This window comes from Leptodactylus fuscus, chromosome 1 (genome assembly GCF_031893055.1).
Source record: "Leptodactylus fuscus isolate aLepFus1 chromosome 1, aLepFus1.hap2, whole genome shotgun sequence".
Classification (NCBI taxonomy): Eukaryota; Metazoa; Chordata; class Amphibia; order Anura; family Leptodactylidae; genus Leptodactylus; species Leptodactylus fuscus.
Genome location: NC_134265.1, coordinates 184,473,931 through 184,491,225, shown reverse-complemented (window position 1 = coordinate 184,491,225; position 17,295 = coordinate 184,473,931). Strand labels below are relative to the sequence as shown.

General features: G+C 43.2%; 1 protein-coding gene across 3 annotated transcripts in view; it reads right to left on the bottom strand.

The window, feature by feature from the left end:
* The window catches only part of KIAA1958 (KIAA1958 ortholog), a 94,806-nt gene extending 77,739 nt beyond the window's left edge, over positions 1 to 17,067 (bottom strand). For all 3 annotated transcript variants that reach the window (XM_075280432.1, XM_075280431.1, XM_075280430.1), the window contains exon 1: positions 16,647 to 17,067. The gene's annotated coding sequence lies outside the window, so the exon portion shown is untranslated. The remainder of the gene's footprint in view (positions 1 to 16,646) is intronic.
* Positions 17,068 to 17,295: the final 228 nt, after the last annotated feature.

Genomic DNA, 17,295 nt, shown 5'->3' with positions numbered 1-17,295 from the left:
TTTTTGCCCCTCCTAAAAGTTATAACTCTTTATATTTCCATTCACAGAACCGTATGAGGGCTTATTGTTTGCTGCACCAACTGCACTTTGTAATGGCACCATTTAATATTTCATATGATATACTGGGAAGCTGGAAAAAGAAAATGGATGGAATCAGAGAAAAACTAAATTTGTGCCACTTTCTTGTGGGTTTTGCATTTACTGCATTCACTGTGTGACCAAAATGACATGTTATCTATGTTATGCAGTTCAGCACAACTACAGTGATACCAAATTTATAAAGTTTTGGCTATGTTTTAACTCCTTAAAAAATAAAAATCCAAAACTTTGAAAATCACCATATTCAGAAACCTGTAAGTTACTTAGATTTCCATATTTGTGGCTGCATAAGGCGTTTTTTTTGAAGGATCACATGCACTTTTCTGGATATAATTTTCGGTCTGATGTTTTGATCGCTTTTTATTAAAATTTTATTTTATGGGAGAAAATAAAGTGCTGTATTTATTTATTTATTTATTTTTTACTAAAGTTCTAGTTTTTCACTATAGTTCTATTACAGACTGCCCAACTATCAAGGTAATGGATTGCAACCCTCAGATCAGTTCCAGGGGTCGGCGATCCACCCCAAAGTGCGCAGCACTGTTGGAAAGAGGTGCCTCAATAGTCTTTGACAAGGACATTAAAAGGTTTAAAGGGGTTGTCCCATCACAAGGATCCTATGTATACTGCTTGTTATTGTGGATTTAAGACTTTTCCTAAATACACTGCTTCAGCAAAACTGCTTTGTTTGTCTACTATCTTACTTTAGTCAATTCCTTGTTGACACAGCCCTTGACTTATCTGCTCAAAAGTCAAGTGATGTATCTGCCTTCTCTCAGGGGGGAGGGAGGAGGGCTAAGTGCACGGGAGCGAGCCTGTGTATCTAGCTATTCCTGTGTCTACACCACGTGACCTAGGTCCTGCACTCAGATAGGGGAGAGGAGCTGCTTTCATTTCTGAACGTCTTCTGTTCTCCCAGTTATCAGGCTAGCTAATACAATTGTGTTCATTATGGCAGAGACAGGCAGTTTCTATATGTAACACAGAATGGAGTTGCTGCTGCCTATACTTCATCGTCCAATATTGTGCATATAGTGTTTAAGGACCTTTGATGACATCACAGGCCCTTCAGCCGCCCCATAGGATAACACCATGCGATGGGCGGAGCTACACGCTAATTTGGGGTGGAGCTAAATGGCAGGAAACCCCGCCCACCAAAAGATGCAAGAAACCAGGAAGAAAGAAGATTTTACAGCAGTGAAGACTGGTGAGTATGCGACGTGGGAATACCCCTTTAATGACCTGAACAGTGCAGGTACTGATTGTATGCATTTAGGTGAATAATTGGACATTTTATCTCAATTACAATTAAGGGTGATTATTTAGGTCAATCCACTTTTAATACCACGCCCCTTTTATAGCAAGAATATATCTTGTGCTACTCACCAGCGTATAATAAACGGAAGTCCAGGGAAGGTGCTCAAACATAAACAGGGTTACTCACCTCTCTTGAGCTGTGGCACAGCTCTCTGCTGTTTTTGAGTATTCTGACTGACATCAAGGACATAGTTGATGCAGCGACAAGACATGTGCATCTATGCGTCACAATGTTTGAGTGACCTGCTAAGGCCCAATCTCAAGCTTCAGCATGCCAGACGACAGTGAGAAGACCCAAAGACAGCAGGGAGTTGCACTGCAGACCTGGAGAGGTAAGTAACACTGTTTTTTTTAAGTTTGCTCAGACAGACCCCAGACTATAATAATAGCAGTTAGAACATCTTCGGTCCGAACAAAACTGCAACGAGAACCGTGTAAACATTATAATAACAGAAATAACCAACATGAACAAAATCATGTTGGTTATCCTGGTTGATGTTTGGTTTTGGTTATTTTTTCATAATTCGACTAGCCCTAATAAAATATATTACAAAGTTTCTTATATTCACATGTACTCTTCATGAAAAATTTGTTTTATAACTGGTACAATTTAAAGACTGTCACCAGCATATTCATCCATTCCAGATATCCGCTGCAATAGTATTGTGGGTTTTTAAAGGGGCTCGATCATTGGGAAAAGTCCTTTTTAACTAATCACATACTTGCATAGCCTTTAGAATGGCTATTTCACACCTACCTTTTGTATGTAAACCGCCTCAGTAGTTTTTGAATGAGCCGTTTTTTTCGCATATGCTAATTAGCCTCCAGAGCGCACCCGAAAGTCTCAGCGAGCACTATCTGCTGTGTGTACAGCACATGCGTTTTTATAGAATGCTAGAGTGCAGTTCAGCGTCCCCAGGCTGAATATATCGGTGCTGTTCGTTTCGGCATTAATCTCTGCCCACCATCAAAAGGGCGTTCCTGACAATCTAGCTGGGCTGTGAGGAACGTCCTTCCTGACAGTACTCGTCCATTAATTAAAAGTTCTAAAGTTCCTGCCACTAGGAGTCCCTTCTAGCTAATTTGCTTTTGTTTGGTGTGGAATCCGCGTCAGATTCAGTGCTGAAAAAAAAAGCCTCCCATTGACTTCAAAGTCAATGCTATGAAAGGAACCCATTGAAGTGAATGGAAACTTTTTTTTAGCGCTGAATCAGACGTGGATTCCACACCAAATTCAGCACCATTTTCCTCTGTGTGAAGGCACCCTTACATAGACTTACAAAGTACTGACAACAAAAGCTGTTTTTGAAAAACTGTTTTCAATGGTCTGATGGACATTTACACATAGTTCCAGTAACAACTATAATTTTTACAGTAGCATGATCGATCAAAACATTTATAATTTGTTCATTTTTTTCTGTATTCTCATAGAGAAACCAGCGCCACATGCAGTAGTCACCATATACGATCCCTTAATTTTTTGTATACGGCTGCAAATTGGCAGCTGACATACAGGAAATGAGTAGTTGCTGGCAAAATTAAGAAGACACTCTGTGGCTGGAACTTTCTACAGCTAGCGTTTGTGAGGAACAGTGGCCAAGTTGACTGACAGTGTTAAGAAGAACATTAAAAGGGTTGTCCAAGTTGTACAATTATTGGTCCAAGCTTACCTGTCTCGGCTGCCTCTTCTTTCATAGTGGTGTATACACAGATCACTGCTGTAGCCAAACACTGGTCTCAACAGTTTCTTGGCTTATACTGGTTGTCAGTCAAAAACGTGCTACAAGTCTGACTTTTTAGTCTGGTGGTTTCAGTTTAAAAGAACGGACACTTTATGGACCCATTATAGTTAATGGAGTCCATTGGGCTCCGTATGTGACCGCTGTTGCTGCAGTCCACCTAACTGTTGTTCTGATCCTTTCGACAGACCAAAACACTTGATAGGTCGTCGATAATGCAAACCGATTATCAGGCCAGTGTTTAGCAGCAGCACTGATCGAAGTAGCGGTGGCAAGCATAAGGAAATATCTCTTAGCATTCTGAGCCAAAGCATGCAATTGGGCAATGAAAGAAAAAAAAATACAAAACTTGGACAAACCCTTTGAAAAGTCCATTGACAAATATCGTTTGATATGCTCTATCACGGTGAGCTTTTCCAAAAATATACACTCTTCTTGTGACAGGTCTATAAAGACTTAGCCTATATTCACACAACAGGAGAACAAAACAGCCATAAAAATGTCAGTTTTTCACTTTTTTTTGCACCATGGGACGGCTATTTACACAGGTCTGTGATTTCCATGATGTGATAAAAGTCAAACTATTGGTCATATGAATAGCCAATCAGGCATTGAAAGAAATGCGGCTCTGTGTTATGGCAGTTTAAAAAAAGGAAAAAAAAGTCACATTTCAGGGCCACTGCAGTCATGACACAATGATGAACATGGCAAATTCACACAAGGCAGATTTGTTACAGAAATTTCTGTTTCAAACTCAATTCCATCCTGAGTATGGTTTTAATGGTGTCAAGCGCATACATTTCTACAAGCCTTATTCAGATGAAGGGGACTGTTGATGAAATTTCTAAAACAAATCTGACACTCGTGAATATACCCGAACACAAACCTCGGCCTGTATAGGAGCAAATAACTATTTGCTGAGTTCCAAAAAATATAATTGACAGTAGGTCTTATGTAATCCTATAAGGAGAGATGAGTGTACTTAAAAATCTTTATAGAAAACAGAAGTCAGAAACAGCAACAATAGCAGAAATATTTAAGACAGCAGACAATGTGAACTTTGAATAATGATCAAGATAGATGGTGAGGGCTTCAGTAAACACTAATCATGTAGAACCGCAATATGACAGTCACCAGTGTAATGTGAGCCATTTGTCTTTCAAAATTGCCTCAAAACTTATTGTTTAGATGGATTTTCAAAGACAAGCCAAGCACATTTTGGACTGCAAAAAGATCAACACAACTACAGTTTTCATACTATGCTGTTGATTAATTCATTTGTTCTTCTGTCAAAACTAGCTGAGTATAAAAAGAATGTACATTTTATAGATGAAAGACAAAACTACTGCCATGACACTTAACCCCTTCTTGCCTGTGGCATTTTTTTTTTTTTTTTTTTCATTTTTGACTCCCCACCTTCTGAAACCCTCTAACTTTTTAAATTTTCCGTTCACAGAGGTCTTAATGTTTGCAGAAAATTTTTTCTTAAAGGGATCCTATCTTTTAAACACATTTTTTTCTCCCTAACATGTCGGAATAGCCTTAAGAAAGGCTATTTGTCTCCTACCTTTCCTTGTCTTCTCCGCGCCACCGTTCACCTACAATCCCGGTTTTTCTTGGTATGTAAATGAGCTCACTCGCAGCACTGGGGGCGGGGCCAAGCACTCAAACAGCACTGGGGGCGTCCCCAATGCTGCCAGAGAACTCTCCAGCGCCGCCACTATCTTCTTCTGCAACGAGGTCTTCACCGCGTCTTCTAACTTCTAGGCCCCGGGCCTAGGGCAAAGTCGACTGCGCATGCCCGCCGACCACGAGCAAATGGCCGCTTACAATACTGCAGAAGCAGCCTTTTCTCTTGTGGCCACGGGCATGCGCAGTTGGCTTTGCCCTAGAAGACACCACCGGAAGAAGACGCGGTGAAGATCTCTGGCAGCATTGGGACGCCCCCAGTGCTGTTTGAGTGCTGGGGCCCGTCCCCAGTGCTGCGAGAGAGCTCATTTACATACCGAGAAAATCCGGAATTGTAGGCGAACGGCGGCACAAAGAAGACAAGGAAAGGTAGGAGACGAATAGCCTTTCTTAAGTCTATTCCAACATGTTAGGGAGAAAAAAAAATGTGTTTAAAAGACAGGATCCCTTTAATGATGGTACCAATAGAACACATTGAATGACAGGCCTGGGAGCCTTCACAAGGCTCCCGCCTGTCATGACAAAAGGACGCTGGCCCGTAGCTTGCACCAGGTGCCGGCAATCCCCGGGAAAATGGCGGCGCCCACACGCCACCAGTAAAATGTTTCCTCGGTCAGCTTTAACTGAGGCACTAGACGGGTTATTACCTGTGATCGGTGCAGGTACCAATAGCGGGCAGCGCCAGTGTCTGCTGTATAAAACAGAAGAAACCTGGCGGCTATGACAGCTGCGCGACTCTTGAGCGGCCACCATCTTTATACACCTGGCATCCGCCATACTAGATTTCGGAAAAAGGTTAATGTTGATAAAAGCAAACATATGCAGCTGGGCAGTGGAGACAAGTTTTACAATTTTACTAAAACTAAACAAATGAAACTTCTAAAAGATTGGGTAAAACTAGGCTAGATTCACATCTGCACTCGGTGATGCTGTTTTCACTTAAAAAATGCAGAGAAAAAAGACCTACAAGCAGAACTTTTCTCTCTGCAATTTTCGGGTGGAAACTGAGCGGAAACAAGGCGGACCCCACAATAGTCTATGGGGCCCGCAGGTAACCGCTTTTTACACAGATAGGGTTTCCATTATTCTGGTCCCCAAGTGGATCCAAAGAACAGAAACCCACATGCAGATGAGAACCTAGAGTAATACTATTAAAGACTTAGGGATACTGGTTGACAGTAAACTTAATTTTACAACCAGTTTCAGGCAGCTGCTGCCAAGGCAAATTAAAATTTGGGATGCATCTAAAGAGGAACAGATGCTCAATACAAGGACATAGTTTTGTTTCTATACAAATCAATGATCAGACCACATATTAAACTGTGCACAAGGCCAGCATTGTGGCTCAATGGTTATCAACAGTGATCACCTTGCAGCGCTGGAGTTCTGGGATGGAACCTGACCAAGGGCAACATCTGCATGAAGTTTTTGTGCTCTTTTTGCAGAACTAGAGGAGGGTGATTCCTTAGGGAGAGACCACCATATAGGTGTGTGGAGACTTGTTAAGCCTTTAGCACTCCACTTTGCAAGGAACTATGGGAAGAATATGCAAATCCGCCTTCCATGATGTAATTAGGAAGACAGTTGCTGCCTCATTGTTGCAAACCAATAGAGGGCGCTCACTGGAATGTGCAAGCCTGTCTTAAGACAGGATTCCAGTGAAATAACCCAATAATGGCTGCTCCCTTTAGCCTCATGCCCGCAGGTAACCGCTTTTTACACAGAGACTATAACCTGGTAATAATCCCAGCGTCATTGCTAAACAAAGGCCTCTTGGAAGGTCGGGCATGAGGCTAAAGGGAGCAGCCATTATTGGGTTATTTCACTGGAATCCTGTCTTAAGACAGGCTTGCACATTCCAGTGAGCGCCCTCTATTGGTTTGCAACAATGAGGCAGCAACTGTCTTCCTAATTACATCATGGAAGGCGGATTTGCATATTCTTCCCATAGTTCCTTGCAAAGTGGAGTGCTAAAGGCTTAACAAGTCTCCACACACCTATATGGTGGTCTCTCCCTAAGGAGTGACAATATCCCCCGAACCCTGTCTAAGCCTCTCACCTCTACCAGGTTATAGTCTTCTCTACGTCGGGCTGATGAGATCCAACCAGATCGAAACAGCTGTCCTCGATTGAGAGACTATAACCTGGTAATAATCCCAGCGTCATTGCTAAACAAAGGCCTCTTGGAAGGTCGGGCATGAGGCTAAAGGGAGCAGCCATTATTGGGTTATTTCACTGGAATCCTGTCTTAAGACAGGCTTGCACATTCCAGTGAGCGCCCTCTATTGGTTTGCAACAATGAGGCAGCAACTGTCTTCCTAATTACATCATGGAAGGCGGATTTGCATATTCTTCCCATAGTTCCTTGCAAAGTGGAGTGCTAAAGGCTTAACAAGTCTCCACACACCTATATGGTGGTCTCTCCCTAAGGAGTGACAATATCCCCTGAACCCTGTCTAAGCCTCTCACCTCTACCAGGTTATAGTCCTCTCTACATCGGGCTGATGAGATCCAACCAGATCGAAACAGCTGTCCTCGATTGAGAGACTATAACCTGGTAATAATCCCAGCGTCATTGCTAAACAAAGGCCTCTTGGAAGGTCGGGCATGAGGCTAAAGGGAGCAGCCATTATTGGGTTATTTCACTGGAATCCTGTCTTAAGACAGGCTTGCACATTCCAGTGAGCGCCCTCTTTTGGTTTGCAACAATGAGGCAGCAACTGTCTTCCTAATTACATCATGGAAGGCGGATTTGCATATTCTTCCCATAGAGGAGGGTGAGTAAGGGGATGCAAGAAGCAAGCAGGCCATAGCAGGAACAAACTAACATAACAGACATCTCTGTTGTACTTGGGAAAGAGCTAAAATTCTTCCAAGTCAAAGTGCAGGACTAATCAATCTGTATTAATTACACAATATAGTTTTGAATAATTAATAATTTTATTTTGAAGCAGCATCAGTGTTGGTAAAAAAAAAAGTCTCACCCCCAACTCCATAGCCTTGTATATAGGTTATGGTTCTCTCATGCATGAGATCCATAGAGAGGTTTCGTGATGCTGGATAATTATAAAAAATAAATAAAAATTGTATATATATATATATATATATATATATATATATATATATATATATATATATATATATATATATATATATATACACACAGTGCTTACAAGTAGTATTCAACCCCCTGCAGATTTAGCAGGTTTACACATTCAGAATTAACTTGGCATTGTGACATTTGGACTGTAGATCAGCCTGGAAGTGTGAAATGCACTGCAGCAAAAAAGAATGTTATTTATTTGTTTATTTTTTAAAAAAATTGTGAAAAGTTTATTCAGAGGGTCATTTATTATTCAACCCCTCAAACCACCAGAATTCTGTTTGGTTCCCCTAAAGTATTAAGAAGTAGCTCAGGCACAAAGAACAACGAGCTTCACATGTTTGGATTAATTATCTCTTTTTCCAGCCTTTTCTGACTATTTAAGACCCTCCCCAAACTTGTGAACAGCACTCATACATGGTCAACATGGGAAAGACAAAGGAGCATTCCAAGGCCATCAGAGACAAGATCGTGGAGGGTCACAAGGCTGGCAAGGGGTACAAAACCCTTTCCAAGGAGTTGGGCCTACCTGTCTCCACTGTTGGGAGCATCATCCGGAAGTGGAAGGCTTATGGAACTACTGTTAGCCTTCCACGGCCTGGACAGCCTTTGAAAGTTTCCTCCCGTGCCAAGGCCAGGCTTGTCCGAAGAGTCAAGGCTAACCCAAGGACAACAAGGAAGGAGCTCCGGGAAGATCTCATGGCAGTGGGGACATTGGTTTCAGTCAATGCCATAAGTAACATACTCCACCGCAATGGTCTCCGTTCCAGACGAGCCCGTAAGGTACCTTTACTTTCAAAGCGTCATGTCAAGGCTCGTCTACAGTTTGCTCATGATCACTTGGCGGACTCTGAGACAGACTGGTTCAAGGTTCTCTGGTCTGATGAGACCAAGATCGAGATCTTTGGTGCCAACCACACACACGTGACGTTTGGAGACTGGATGGCACTGCATACGACCCCAAGAATACCATCCCTACAGTCAAGCATGGTGGTGGCAGCATCATGCTGTGGGGCTGCTTCTCAGCCAAGGGGCCTGGCCATCTGGTCCGCATCCATGAGAAGATGGATAGCACGGCCTACCTGGAGATTTTGGCCAAGAACCTCCGCTCCTCCATCAAGGATCTTAAGATGGGTCGTCATTTCATCTTCCAACAAGACAACGACCCAAAGCACACAGCCAAGAAAACCAAGGCCTGGTTCAAGAGGGAAAAAATCAAGGTGTTGCAGTGGCCTAGTCAGCCTCCTGACCTTAACCCAATTGAAAACTTGTGGAAGGAGCTCAAGATTAAAGTCCACATGAGACACCCAAAGAACCTAGATAACTTGGAGAAGATCTGCATGGAGGAGTGGGCCAAGATAACTCCAGAGACCTGTGCCGGCCTGATCAGGTCTTATAAAAGACGATTATTAGCTGTAATTGCAAACAAGGGTTATTCCACAAAATATTAAACCTAGGGGTTGAATAATAATTGACCCACACTTTTATGTTTAAAATTAGAGATGAGCGAACAGTGTTCTATCGAGCACATGTTCGATCGGATATCAGGGTGTTCGCCATGTTCGAATCGAACACCGCGTGGTAAAGTGCGCCAAAATTCGATTCCCCTCCCACCTTCCCTGGCGCCTTTTTTGCACCAATAACAGCGCAGGGGAGGTGGGACAGGAACTACGACACCGGGGGCATTGAAAAAAATTGGAAAAAGTCATTGGCTGCCGAAATCAGGTGACCTCCATTTTAGACGAATAGTGGATTTCAAATCCGGGTCATATGAGAATGTGAACTTTGTGACTATGAGACAGGGATAGCTGTACAGGCAGGGATAGCTAGGGATAACCTTTATTTAGGGGGGAATGTTATTAAAAATAACGTTTTGGGGCTCTATCGGGTGTGTAATTGTGATTTTTGTGAGATAAACTTTTTCCCATAGGGATGCATTGGCCAGCGCTGATTGGCCAGAGTACGGAACTCGACCAATCAGCGCTGGCTCTGCTGGAGGAGGCGGAGTCTAAGATCGCTCCACACCAGTCTCCATTCAGGTCCGACCTTAGACTCCGCCTCCTCCAGCAGAGCCAGCGCTGATTGGCCGAATTCCGTACTCTGGCCAATCAGCGCTGGCCAATGCATTGTATTGGCGTGATGAAGCAGTGCTGAATGTGTGTGCTTAGCACACACATTCAGCTCTACTTCATCGGGCTAATAGAATGCATTGGCCAATCAGCGCTGGCCAATGCATTCTATTAGCTTGATGAAGCAGAGTGTGCACAAGGGTTCAAGCGCACCCTCGGCTCTGATGTAGCAGAGCCGAGGCTGCACAAGGGTTCAAGTGCACCCTCGGCTCTGATAGCAGAGCCGAGGGTGCACTTGAACCCTTGTGCAGCCTCGGCTCTGCTACATCAGAGCCGAGGGTGCGCTTGAACCCTTGTGCAGCCTTGGCTCTGCTACATCAGAGCCGAGGGTGCGCTTGAACCCTTGTGCACCCTCGGCTCTGCTACATCAGAGCCGAGGGTGCGCTTGAACCCTTGTGCACACTCTGCTTCATCAAGCTAATAGAATGCATTGGCCAGCGCTGATTGGCCAATGCATTCTATTAGCCCGATGAAGTAGAGCTGAATGTGTGTGCTAAGCACACACATTCAGCACTGCTTCATCACGCCAATACAATGCATTGGCCAGCGCTGATTGGCCAGAGTACGGAATTCGGCCAATCAGCGCTGGCTCTGCTGGAGGAGGCGGAGTCTAAGGTCGGACCTGAATGGAGACTGGTGTGGAGCGATCTTAGACTCCGCCTCCTCCAGCAGAGCCAGCGCTGATTGGTCGAGTTCCGTACTCTGGCCAATCAGCGCTGGCCAATGCATTCTATTAGCCCGATGAAGTAGAGCTGAATGTGTGTGCTTAGCACACACATTCAGCTCTACTTCATCGGGCTAATAGAATGCATTGGCCAATCAGCGCTGGCCAATGCATTCTATTAGCGTGAACTGAGTTTGCACAGGGGTTCTAGTGCACCCTCGGCTCTGCTACATCAGATTGCTACATCTGATGTAGCAGTGCCGAGTGTGCATCAGATGTGTAGTTGAGCAAAACTGACTCAGCACTGCTAAGTCTCTGCATTCGCATAGGAATGCATTGGCCAGCCTTCGGCCAATTAGCGCTGGCTCTGCCGGAGGAGGCGGAGTCTAAGGTCGGACCTGAATGGAGACTGGTGTGGAGCGATCTTAGACTCCGCCTCCTCCAGCAGAGCCAGCGCTGATTGGTCGAGTTCCGTACTCTGGCCAATCAGCACTGGCCAATGCATTTCTATGGGGAAAAGTTAGCTTGCGAAAATCGCAAACTGACAGGGATTTCCATGAAATAAAGTGACTTTTATGCCCCCAGACATGCTTCCCCTGCTGTCCCAGTGTCATTCCAGGGTGTTGGTATCATTTCCTGGGGTGTCATAGTGGACTTGGTGACCCTCCAGACACGAATTTGGGTTTCCCCCTTAACGAGTTTATGTTCCCCATAGACTATAATGAGGTTCGAAACCCATTCGAACACTCGAACAGTGAGCGGCTGTTCGAATCGAATTTCGAACCTCGAACATTTTAGTGTTCGCTCAGCTCTATTTAAAATTTCTTAAAATTTAACTGAGCAACATAACTTTTTGGTTTGTAAGATTTATGCATCTGGTAATAAATCCTGCTCTTGTTTGAAGTTTGAAGGCTCTAACTTATTTGCATCTTATCAAACCTACTAAATCTGCAGGGGGTTGAATACTGCTTGTAGGCACTGTATATACAGTCCTATGAAAAAGTTTGGGCACCCCTATTAATCTTAATCATTTTTAGTTCAAAATATTTTGGTGTTTGCAGAAGCCATTTCAGTTTGATATATCTAATAACTGATGGACACAGTAATATTTCAGGATTGAAATGAGTTTTATTGTACTAACAGAAAATGCGCAATATGCATTAAACCAAAATTTGACCGGTGCAAAAGTATGGGCACCTCAGCAGAAAAGTGACATTAATATTTAGTACATCCTCCTTTTGCAAAGATAACAGCCTCTAGTTGCTTCCTGTAGCTTTTAATCAGTTCCTGGATCCTGGATGAAGATATTTTGGACCATTCCTCTTTACAAAACAATTCAAGTTCAGGTAAGTTTGATGGTCGCCGAACATGGACAGCCCGCTCTCAAATGATCTGAAAACAAAGATTGTTCAACATAGTTGTTCAGGGGAAGGATACAAAACGTTGTCTCAGAGATTTAACCTGTCAGTTTCCACTGTGAGGAACATAGTAAGGAAATGGAAGACCACAGGGACAGTTCTTGTTAAGCCCAGAAGTGGCAGGCCAAGAAAAATATCAGAAAGGCAGAGAAGAAGAATGGTGAGAACAGTCAAGGACAATCCACAGACCACCTCCAAAGAGCTGCAGCATCATCTTGCTGCAGATGGTGTCACTGTGCATCGGTCAACTATACAGCGCACTTTGCACAAATAGAAGCTGTATGGGAGAGTGATGAGAAAGAAGCAGTTTCTGCACGTACGCCACAAATAGAGTTGCCTGAGGTATGAAAAAGCACATTTGGACAAGGCAGCTTCATTTTGGAAACAAAAATTGAGTTGTTTGGTTATAAAAAATTGAGTTGTTTGGTTATGCATGGCGTCCAAAAAGAAACAGCATTCCAAGAAAAACACATGCTACCCACTGTAAAATTTGGTGGAGGTTCCATCATGCTTTGGGGCTGTGTGGCCAATGCCGGCATCGGGAATCTTGTTAAAGTTGAGGGTCGCATGGATTCCACTCAGTATCAGCAGATTCTTGAGAATAATGTTCAAGAATCAGTGACGAAGTTGAAGTTACGCCGGGGATGGATATTTCAGCAAGACAATGATCCAAAACACCGCTCCAAATCCTCAGGCATTCATGCAGAGGAACAATTACAATGTTCTGGAATGGCCATCCCAGTCCCCAGACCTGAATATCATTGAACATCTGTGGGATGATTTGAAGCGGGCTGTCCATGCTCGGCGACCATCTAACTTAACTGAACTTGAATTGTTTGTCCAAAATACCTTTATCCAGGATCCAGGAACTGATTAAAAGCTACAGGAAGCGACTAGAGGCTGTTATCTTTGCAAAAGGAGGATCTACTAAATATTAATATCACTTTTCTGTTGAGGTGCCCATACTTTTGCACCGGTCAAATTTTGGTTTAATGCATATTGCACATTTTCTGTTAGTACAATAAACCTCATTTCAATCCTGAAATATTACTGTGTCCATCAGTTATTAGATATATCAAACTGAAATGGCTGTTGCAAATACCAAAATATTTAGAACTAAAAATGATTAAGATTAATAGGGGTGCCCAAACTTTTTCATAGGACTGTATATACACACACATACATACACACACTCTCAGCTTTACTTTCAATATGATTAAAATGTGCGAAATAATATGCTAAATTATGAGTAGGATATGCCTCTAGTAGAAATCTGATATTTCTACATTAAATTACAGTGGCTGCAGACATCTGAGAAGGGGTCTATGGGAAGAAATTACCAAACTGGTCAAACCAGTTTTCTGGCAGAAAAATGCCGCATCTGGCACACTGCTAATTGTGCCAAAAAGGCTCCATTTTGTCATTTTTCAAATCTGTATGCCACTTTTCAGTGGGCAGAGCAGAGTAAAGGATATAGGCAGATAGGAACAGAGATGCCTCAGCCAGACATATTTACTACTAGCTTTTACCCGCGACTTCGTCTGCGGTGTTTGGAGAATTGGGTGGAGACAGACGTGTGAAACTGTCAGAGCATTTGAGAAATCTTGCTATAGAAATCTTTGTATTTTTGGATTTATTTTTTTTTTTTTTTTTAGGTCAGGTGGTAGATGGTAAACTTGAAATGGAAAGTTGCCGGGTCGGGGCTGAGTGGCGGTGCAGGCCACACTGTGTGTGCGCTCTGCGGTCTGATGTGTGCCGTGCGGGCCAGACTGTGTGAGGGCTCTGCGTGGGAACTGTGCGTGTGGCGTCATCAGTGAATCAGTGAAGTGCAGTTGGTGTGAGTGGCCAAGCGGTGGCGCGCGGCTGATAAGAGAAGATGGCGGTGGCACACGGCTGATGAGAGAAGATGGCGGTGGCAGAGCGGGACCTTTGTGTAAGGTGTGGAAATACATGTAAATGTGATGGAGTGGGGTTAGGGCTACCGTAGAGGCAACAATATGGAGTGTGGAGGTATTTTGGGGCCGGAAATGCAAGGAAGTGTGTGTGTGTGGGGCTAGGAGTCCTACTTTTGGGATTGTCCTGCTAAGGAGCCATGTTGTTTAGCGGCACGAAAAGTAGCCTAGGTTTCAATCGCAAGGAATAATCCGTCCAGCCGTTTTAGCGTGATTGAGGAACAAACATCCAAACTTTCACATTTATAATATTAGTAGGATAACTGAATACCAGAAAACTGACATGAGTATTACCTGAAATCTACGCCATTGTCAAACTGCTGCAGAATTCAATCTTGGCACATGTGACCCACTGTGGTGCACCACAATTATTAAGAGTGAATCCTCTTAACATTTGCACTAAGACCAGTGCACAATGAACCAGTCTTAGGCAAAGGCCCTACATAGATGGATGCAGCAAAAAATAACTGCAGGAAAAACCTATAAGGAAACCGTTTCCGTACGTATAATTGACATGCTACAATTTCCAAAACCGCAATGGTTTTGTAAATCGTTGCATATCCACTGTGCGTATTTTCCTGCAGTGTGTGGATGGGATTCACTTTTGCAGGGAATGTATAAATGCAGCGTTTAAGCTACGTGGAGCCCCAGCCTTAATTTATTACCTGTTATTTGCTTTACTAGAAGAGTTAAGAACACTTAAAGAAGTACCGGTACTTCAAATCATTTTTTCCATAGCAGAAACAACAAAATAAGCATGCCCATCTTCAGTTAGGCCAGAGATCCAATGGGACTCTGAACTTTGGCCCACACTAGAGCAATGGAGCCAATACGTGGTTGAGCAGTGATGCTCTTTTTGGAAAATAACCACTCAACAATTCAGGTTTGGAAAGAAGATCAATAAAGACTTTACACCTCAACGGAGACTTTCCACTGGATCCTTGGTAAAATGGATTGGTAAAAATGCATTTTTATTATTTAAATCGTTAGCAGCGGAAAAAATAAATTATTTGAACCGCCCCTTTAAAGTATACCCATCACCTGATAGTGCCATCCAATCTGGATGCAGCATGTTACAGAGCATGAGAAATTAAGCAAATAGATCATTTTGTAGTAAAAGTTTCAGTAAACCTTGTATTTTATCAATTTAAAAAGATGGTGTCATATCATCTAGCCCTTTGAGCGTTCCATTGCTTCAGAGGGTCACTGCTCCGATGAATGCCCTACTATTTTGAGGGGGTTTTTTCAGCCATTTATGGCATATCCTGTGGATCAATTCCAAGTAGGAATACTTCTTTAACTAAAAAAAATATATACCAAATCTGCACAAAATTGCAGTAAATTACTAAATAATTTATCTTTTCTAAAACTAGAACTTTTCATGAGTAAAGTGGGACAGAGAAATTTGTATGAAATATAAGGACCGCCCATCCAAAGTATCACTGTATACCTAAAACATCCCAAAAGACTAAAGACATATACATTTCTTAATGACACCAAAACAGCAAAGCTCTTTGAAGTCGACATTGATGAAATTACCTAAGCTCCTATTAGGTAGATATTATACCGACACCTTGGGCAATAAGCAAGAATCTATCTGACTGCTGCACATGAAAAAGTACACAGCATATTACGTATATGTGCTATATTTGCCATTTTATAGGTCATCCATACGGTACTGTGACCCTATCCATACTGTGATCTATGAGCTAGAATGTCTTCCAGTATTATAAACCTGAATAATATTAAAGCCTTGTGCGTAATTCTTCACTCTGTACATCTTCTCATTGACACGGGCCTCCTGCATGAGGAGAATAATTAAACAGGTCTTTATTCTAATGAAAGAAGCATTGCATTCTGCAGCGTCGCTCTGCCCCTTTAATATGACTGCATCATATAAGACTGAATGAATAAGTATTAGCACCCCAGGACAGACTGACTGTAGAGGAGCCTTTGTTACAGGGAGTCTGAGGAGACAAGTGAGACATAAAGGGATAAATTAATTACAGGCAGATAAAGGAAGATGGGGAATGCTAAGTAGCAGACTTGTCTGTGCCAAGTTCAAGGCTTACAGCCATACACTTGTGGTTTGGGATAAATCACTTTAAATATAATATTATAATATTTATCCCTCTATGTCATCCTTAATTATAAAATAAGATTGAAGTCTCTATGGAGGGCAGGAGTAATTTAACACATGCATGAATGAGACAGCACACAAACAAATAAGAAGAATCATTCCCATTATAAGATTCCAGCTGCTCGTGTTCTAATAGGACTTGTGTAATGACGTCACGGTGATCAGTGACATCACAATAGCTAGCACTCTATGGCACAGAAGAAGAGCTAATTCCATAAGAGATTCCTCAGAACTCTTTCCACAAAGCTCGTTCATTCTGCAAGGAGCAGCTTAAAATAGGTCATGTAATAAGAAGCTGACTACAGAGCCGATCAATACATTTCCAGACAGGAGAGTATCCTCACATCATGACCTTTCAGCATACTAGAGCCATAGCCTAGCCATAGAAGTACTTACCTGCAGGTGGATCCCCATAGGAATGCCAGGCTGTGCTCTATGTCTGAAGTATATGATAAGTTATGGTGTTATTAAATGGCCCTCCCACTGCACGGCAGATAACCAGTTCTCTCTTCCCCGCGATGTTATAAATGTCCTCCCCTGTCGTTCTCTTTTAGGGGGGCTCCTCTCCCCCATCCACCGCTGTGTGTGTGTCTGTAGGGAGGGGTATAATAACCTAGACAGTATCCCCTTTCACCGCAGCTCCGCCCAGTCGATGATCTTATATCGGCCAGTCAGGGGAGGAGATAAGAGAGGGATACAACTAGAGACAGAGCATAAGGAGGTGGGGAACGAGTCCAGAACAGCGACCGGAAATTGAATGCACTCTCATAAATATACCACAGGAAGTATGCAATAATACATACAGTCGGGCTTCGCCGTCGCCACCTCCCATTCACTATGAGGGGAGGCGGGAAATACAGTGCGCTGGCTCTGCCCCTCGCTCACTCCCGGCTGGGACAGTAGTGTGAGGCGTTCTAGAAGGCGCGCTCACAGCCAGGTTGTCCCATTGTTGTGAGGAGAACGTTCGAGCCCCGCCATGTGCGCGCTCCATCAGTCACAGCTGCTCCTGACAAGCCTCCTCAGGGCTGGACAGTCGCCTCATACA